This window comes from Cherax quadricarinatus, chromosome 64 (assembly GCF_038502225.1).
Source record: "Cherax quadricarinatus isolate ZL_2023a chromosome 64, ASM3850222v1, whole genome shotgun sequence".
Taxonomy (NCBI): domain Eukaryota; kingdom Metazoa; phylum Arthropoda; class Malacostraca; order Decapoda; family Parastacidae; genus Cherax; species Cherax quadricarinatus.
Genome location: NC_091355.1, coordinates 9,659,784 through 9,667,332, shown reverse-complemented (window position 1 = coordinate 9,667,332; position 7,549 = coordinate 9,659,784). Strand labels below are relative to the sequence as shown.

General features: G+C 48.8%; 1 non-coding gene across 1 annotated transcript; it reads right to left on the bottom strand.

Moving 5' to 3' along the window:
* Positions 1-6,329: 6,329 nt before the first annotated feature.
* TRNAG-GCC (transfer RNA glycine (anticodon GCC)) lies at positions 6,330-6,400 on the bottom strand. The gene has a single exon. It is a non-coding gene; the product is annotated as a tRNA-Gly (tRNA).
* Positions 6,401-7,549: the final 1,149 nt, after the last annotated feature.

Below are 7,549 nucleotides of genomic sequence, written 5' to 3'. Positions count from 1 at the left end.
GAGCACCGGAAGCCTCGAACAATATCTCGCACTCAGGCGGGAGAGAGCACCGGAAGCCTCGAACAATATCTCGCACTCAGGCGGGAGAGAGCACCGGAAGCCTCGAACAATATCTCGCACTCAGGCGGGAGAGAGCACCGGAAGCCTCGAACAATATCTCGCACTCAGGCAGGAGAGAGCACCGGAAGCCTCGAACAATATCTCGCACTCAGGAGGGAGAGAGCACCGGAAGCCTCGAACAATATCTCGCACTCAGGCGGGAGAGAGCACCGGAAGCCTCGAACAATATCTCGCACTCAGGCAGGAGAGAGCACCGGAAGCCTCGAACAATATCTCGCACTCAGGCAGGAGAGAGCACCGGAAGCCTCGAACAATATCTCGCACTCAGGCAGGAGAGAGCACCGGAAGCCTCGAACAATATCTCGCACTCAGGCGGGAGAGAGCACCGGAAGCCTCGAACAATATCTCGCACTCAGGCAGGAGAGAGCACCGGAAGCCTCGAACAATATCTCGCACTCAGGCAGGAGAGAGCACCGGAAGCCTCGAACAATATCTCGCACTCAGGCAGGAGAGAGCACCGGAAGCCTCGAACAATATCTCGCACTCAGGCGGGAGAGAGCACCGGAAGCCTCGAACAATATCTCACACTCAGGCAGGAGAGAGCACCGGAAGCCTCGAACAATATCTCGCACTCAGGCAGGAGAGAGCACCGGAAGCCTCGAACAATATCTCGCACTCAGACGGGAGAGAGCACCGGAAGCCTCGAACAATATCTCGCACTCAGGTAGGAGAGAGCACCGGAAGCATCGAACAATATCTCGCACTCAGGCGGGAGAGAGCACGGAAGCCTCGAACAATATCTCGCACTCAGGCAGGAGAGAGCACCGGAAGCCTCGAACAATATCTCGCACTCAGGCGGGAGAGAGCACCGGAAGCCTCGAACAATATCTCGCACTCAGGTAGGAGAGAGCACCGGAAGCATCGAACAATATCTCGCACTCAGGCGGGAGAGAGCACGGAAGCCTCGAACAATATCTCGCACTCAGGCAGGAGAGAGCACCGGAAGCCTCGAACAATATCTCGCACTCAGGCGGGAGAGAGCACCGGAAGCCTCGAACAATATCTCGCACTCAGGAGGGAGAGAGCACCGGAAGCCTCGAACAATATCTCGCACTCAGGCGGGAGAGAGCACCGGAAGCCTCGAACAATATCTCGCACTCAGGCGGGAGAGAGCACCGGAAGCCTCGAACAATATCTCGCACTCAGGCAGGAGAGAGCACCGGACGCCTCGAACAATATCTCGCACTCAGGCAGGAGAGAGCACCGGAAGCCTCGAACAATATCTCGCACTCAGGTAGGAGAGAGCACCGGAAGCATCGAACAATATCTCGCACTCAGGCGGGAGAGAGCACGGAAGCCTCGAACAATATCTCGCACTCAGGCAGGAGAGAGCACCGGAAGCCTCGAACAATATCTCGCACTCAGGCGGGAGAGAGCACCGGAAGCCTCGAACAATATCTCGCACTCAGGCGGGAGAGAGCACCGGAAGCCTCGAACAATATCTCGCACTCAGGCGGGAGAGAGCACCGGAAGCCTTGAACAATATCTCGCACTCAGGCAGGAGAGAGCACCGGAAGCCTCGAACAATATCTCGCACTCAGGCAGGAGAGAGCACCGGAAGCCTCGAACAATATCTCGCACTCAGGCGGGAGAGAGCACCGGAAGCCTCGAACAATATCTCGCACTCAGGTAGGAGAGAGCACCGGAAGCCTCGAACAATATCTCGCACTCAGGCGGGAGAGAGCACTGGAAGCCTCGAACAATATCTCGCACTCAGGCGGGAGAGAGCACCGGAAGCCTCGAACAATATCTCGCACTCAGGCGGGAGAGAGCACCGGAAGCCTCGAACAATATCTCGCACTCAGGCAGGAGAGAGCACCGGAAGCCTCGAACAATATCTCGCACTCAGGCAGGAGAGAGCACCGGAAGCCTCGAACAATATCTCGCACTCAGGCAGGAGAGAGCACCGGAAGCCTCGAACAATATCTCGCACTCAGGTAGGAGAGAGCACCGGAAGCCTCGAACAATATCTCGCACTCAGGCGGGAGAGAGCACTGGAAGCCTCGAACAATATCTCGCACTCAGGCGGGAGAGAGCACTGGAAGCCTCGAACAATATCTCGCACTCAGGCGGGAGAGAGCACCGGAAGCCTCGAACAATATCTCGCACTCAGGCGGGAGAGAGCACCGGAAGCCTCGAACAATATCTCGCACTCAGGAGGGAGAGAGCACCGGAAGCCTCGAACAATATCTCGCACTCAGGCAGGAGAGAGCACCGGAAGCCTCGAACAACTGTTGCAGCTGAAGCTCTAAAATACAAATGCAAATTTTTATTTCTTTGTGTAGCATATACACAGTCACTGGTACACACAGTCACTGGTACACACAGTCACTGGTACACACAGTCACCATCATACAGCAGCACCTCAGACAGATGACCCAATGATGATGGAACGAAATACTACTGGAACATATTACCTGCTTCTGTTCCCACTCTGTAACTCTTATAATAATAATAATAATAATAATAATAATAATAATAATAATAATAATAATAATAATAATAATAAATAAATAATAATAATGTTTATTTCTACAAGTACATGTACAAGGTATACAGTCCTAGCTGACATCAATAATATACTACTACACAGAAAGCCACTTGTTACGAAGAGCATTTCGAGCAAATTAGGTCAATTTTCTGCTGTGTGAGAGCCGAGTGCGCTAGCAACAGCACACTGCTCGTCTCTCAAAATATATTATTATAATCAAGGGGGAAGCACTAAACCCGTAGGATTATATAGCGCCTGGGGGGGGGGGATGATGTAGAAGGCATTCAGGCTTAATTCCGGGAACTGGAGCACAGATCCAATTCCCTAAATCAAGAGCCCCTCACCAACATCAAAGAACCTTCCTTGAGGGGTCTCAAAATATAAAGAAGTGTTGTGTATAAGAATACTGGAGTGTAGTACTGTGTTCTTCAATACTACATAAAACCTAGTTAGGTTAGGTAAGATTTGTCAGGAAACAGGACAAGTGTTTCCTGACATGGGTCATATGATGACCCGTAGCTGGAGCTTTTGGTCATCTGACCGTAGCCTTCCATTGGCTTACCCCTCCACCCTTTTAATTATTAAGATTATTGTAGTCAATAAAACAACTTTCGCTGGTAGTAGTAGTAGTAGCAGCAGCAGAAGTAGTAGTGCTAGTAGTAGTAGCAGCAGAAGTAGTGCTAGTAGTAGTAGCAGTAGTAGTGCTAGTAGCAGCATTAGTGCTAGTAGTAGCAGTAGTGCTAGTAGTAGCAGTAGTGCTAGCAGCAGTAGCAGTAGTGCCAGCAGCAGCAGCAGTAGTGCCAGCAGCAGCAGCAGCAGCAGCAGCAGCAGTAGTAGTAGTAGTAGTAGTAACAGTAAACACACAACAGAATATTAATGACCTTCGTCTAGTCAGGTTTAACTTGGTTAACACAGCCGTCCTGTGACTGTCCTTCTGACCTAGTTGGTCTTAATAAGCTGGGAAGGAAGGAAGGAAAGAAGGAAGGAAGCTGTAACAGAAGTGGAAGAGAAGAAGAGGCGATAAGAAAAATAAATATAGGGGGAGGAAATTTGAAAGGGAGAGAGTGAGATAGAAAGATGAAGGAAAGGGGATGTGGAGAAAAGGAAGTGGATAGGGAAAGTGGACAGGAAAAAAGGACAGGGAAAGTAATGAGGCAGGTAGTACACAGCAGGTGCAGTGCCAGACAGTGACAGGTAATGAAAGGGAGTGACAGGTAGTGACAGGCAGTGCCAGGAGGCCCTAGAAGACTGGCACTAAGCCAAGGAACACCTTCGCTACTTGTTATTATGAAAACGTCTCTTAATTCTCACTTGAATAAACTTGAGAGAGAGAGAGAGAGAGAGAGAGAGAGAGAGAGAGAGAGAGAGAGAGAGAGAGAGAGAGAATGTGTTTACAATGTGAGATTAACGATTATACAGATTATAACAGCGAAGACAGTATGACAGTGAAGACAGTATAAATCGAGAGGTAGTGCTCAGGTGATCATATCCACTGTATCGTTCAGTAAGAAACATCTCTCAGTACTTCTTCACACAGAAGTATAAACCGGTATTAGAGACCGAGGGTCTCCGAAAAGCTACCTAGTTTCTTCAAAGAGGGAAGGTCAGCCGAAGAGACTACAGAACTGAACCACTTCGAGCCCACCTCCGCCTTCTTTTACCTGGGAAAATGCCCGTTTTCCTCTTTCCAGAGTTAAGGACACTGAGCGTGGTTCCTGCTGGTGACAGAGAACCTGTGTTCCCAGAGGACGAGGTAGTCAGCATAGATTTTAGATACTGCCGCCCAAGCGGTTACAGTTTATTGTGCGCCCCATACCCCTCTTGTGGACGGTAGTACAATAGGAAATGAATACGCAAAAGGCCTAGGAACTAGGCCTCAAAAGGGTTAACGGGAGTACATTTGGATTTATTTCTACATTTCACCTGTTGCAAGCAAATTTAGAAAATTTGCAAACCACGAAATGAAGAACCTCAATGAGGATCAAGGACCTCAATGAAAATCAAGGACCCCCAATGGAAATAAGTCACTTTGACTTTTTGGGTTATCCTAGATAATCTACATTAAGTGTGAAAATTGTAGTTTTGTGTACCTGCGCCTAATTAAAGTTACTAATAACTGAAATTGAATTGTCTCTAATATACTTCCCATGAGAAGCGTCAAAAGTCTGCAACTCTGGAAGGACGCTCGGGAAGTGTTACTCTTTGTGCCATATGCATGTGTGTACTCTTAACTCTTTTGCGGCCTATATCCTAGGCCTTATTTGCATCCATATGCTCTTGCGCTACCCTCCATATGATCAATATGGAAAACATAACAAATAAACTAGCTTCTTCGCTGGCCAAGTTTAAAACCTTGGGTGAATTTCCTTGCTCAGGTGAGCTTTTCGGAGTCCGGATCCGCAGACGTGGAAGAAGAACCTGCAAACAGTTAAGATGCCTCGTAAGAGCGACCAGTACTCAGGAGTACACCTGAGTACTGGCCGCTGCCAATCACAACACCTGTGTAACTTGTGTCATTGTGCTGGCACCAACAACCCGGTGTGTCAAGTGTCACATCACTAGCCTATTAGTCGTCGTAAGCGCCTAGCAACACAGCGGCCCCTAGTTCATACACACCTAGCAACCCAGCTGCCCCCTAGTTCGAGTCTCAGGAGGAAGACTAACATTTTTGATACAGTTTAAAGTAACTGGCCTAACCACACCTGAGCCACCTATCCTCATCTGGCTGTCCTTAATTAACGTAGTGGCTAGTGTTTTAATTTACACCGAACTAGCCTAGCGACCTAGCCTGAACTTGATCAGTTTTAATACGGCTTAAAACCTGTCCAGCTTGTGCCAGACTACACATGGAGGGTGTAGCCCAGTACGAGTGCTGTGAGATTTGATGTTGCTCTGGCTGGTTGTCGCTAGGCTGGCGTAACTATGCGTGTAGGTAGGTATAATGTTTGGAAACAGGACAAGAGTTTCCTGACGCGGGTCTTAGTTATATGACCCACAGCTGGAGCTTTTGGTCATCTGACCGAGGACTTCCGCTGGCTTACCCGTCCACCTCTTCAAAAATCATGGTTATAATTACAACCACTAGTGAGGGGGGGGGGGTTGTAACCACGCGTGTAGATACGTCCATAAGTAAGATTACTTAGGTACACGTACACATAAATACAGCTACACAAATTATTATATACAACGTGCAGAAAATAGTGGACTTCCAAGAACCTTCGTGAGTTTCCACATATTAAGGAACTGATAATGTGAAAAATCACGAAAACGATTGTACGATCACTTTCTTCACAGTGGCGTGTTGTACATATTTTGATATCTGTTTACTGTGATCTTATTTCAACATATCTTACTGTGTAAATTACCAATGGGAATAAATCAAAATGACTTATTTCCATTGGGGTCCTTAATAATAATAATAATAATAATAATAATAATAATAATAATAATAATAATAATAATAATAATAATAAATCTATATTTCTACATTATACAAAATTATACAGACTTCGCTGACATCACTAACTTATAGAAAGTCCCTGGTTATTCAGAACATTCCTTACAACTTAGGTTAATCTTGTCCCCCAGGATGCGACCCACACCAGTCGACTACATCCAGGTACCTAGTTACTGCTAGGTGAACAGGGATAACAGGTGTAAGGAAACATGCCAAATGTTTCATCCGTGTCGGAATCGATCCCGGACATAAAAGTACTGATGCATCGGCCGGGAATCGAACCCGGGCCTCCCGCGTGGCAGGCGAGAATTCTACCACTGAACCACCGATGCTTGACACGACGCTCAGTGTCATCCATAATGATGTCTCCCAGCTGAGGCTGACACTACTGAAGTCTCCCAGCTGAGGCTGACACTACTGAAGTCTCCCAGCTGAGGCTGACACTACTGAAGTCTCCCAGCTGAGGCTGACACTACTGAAGTCTCTCAGCTCAGGCTGACACTACCAAAGTCTTCCAGCTCAGGCTGACACTGAGGTCTCCCAGCTCAGGCTGACACTACTGAGGTCTCCCAGCTCAGGCTGACACTACTGAAGTCTCCCAGCTCAGGCTGACACTACTGAAGTCTCCCAGCTCAGGCTGACACTACTGAAGTCTCCCAGCTCAGGCTGACACTACTGAAGTCTCCCAGCTCAGGCTGACACTACTGAAGTCTCCCAGCTCAGGCTGACACTACTGAAGTCTCCCAGCTCAGGCTGACACTACTGAAGTCTCCCAGCTCAGGCTGACACTACTGAAGTCTCCCAGCTCAGGCTGACACTACTGAAGTCTCCCAGCTCAGGCTGACACTACTGAAGTCTCCCAGCTCAGGCTGACACTACTGAAGTCTCCCAGCTCAGGCTGACACTACTGAAGTCTCCCAGCTCAGGCTGACACTACTGAAGTCTCCCAGCTCAGGCTGACACTACTGAAGTCTCCCAGCTCAGGCTGACACTACTGAAGTCTCCCAGCTCAGGCTGACACTACTGAAGTCTCCCAGCTCAGGCTGACACTACTGAAGTCTCCCAGCTCAGGCTGACACTACTGAAGTCTCCCAGCTCAGGCTGACACTACTGAAGTCTCCCAGCTCAGGCTGACACTACTGAAGTCTCCCAGCTCAGGCTGACACTACTGAAGTCTCCCAGCTCAGGCTGACACTACTGAAGTCTCCCAGCTCAGGCTGACACTACTGAAGTCTCCCAGCTCAGGCTGACACTACTGAAGTCTCCCAGCTCAGGCTGACACTACTGAAGTCTCCCAGCTCAGGCTGACACTACTGTGTATGACAGTAACTCCAGAACTACCATTGTCTCAACTTCTAGTGTTCGGGACCATGGGGGTGACCTACCTGACCCTGCGCTAGTCTCTCTCTCCCAGGAAATAAATGTGGGTCAGGTGAGCGGCCTATCAAGATGCAGGTGTTGGGAAACACCTGCAGCAGGTG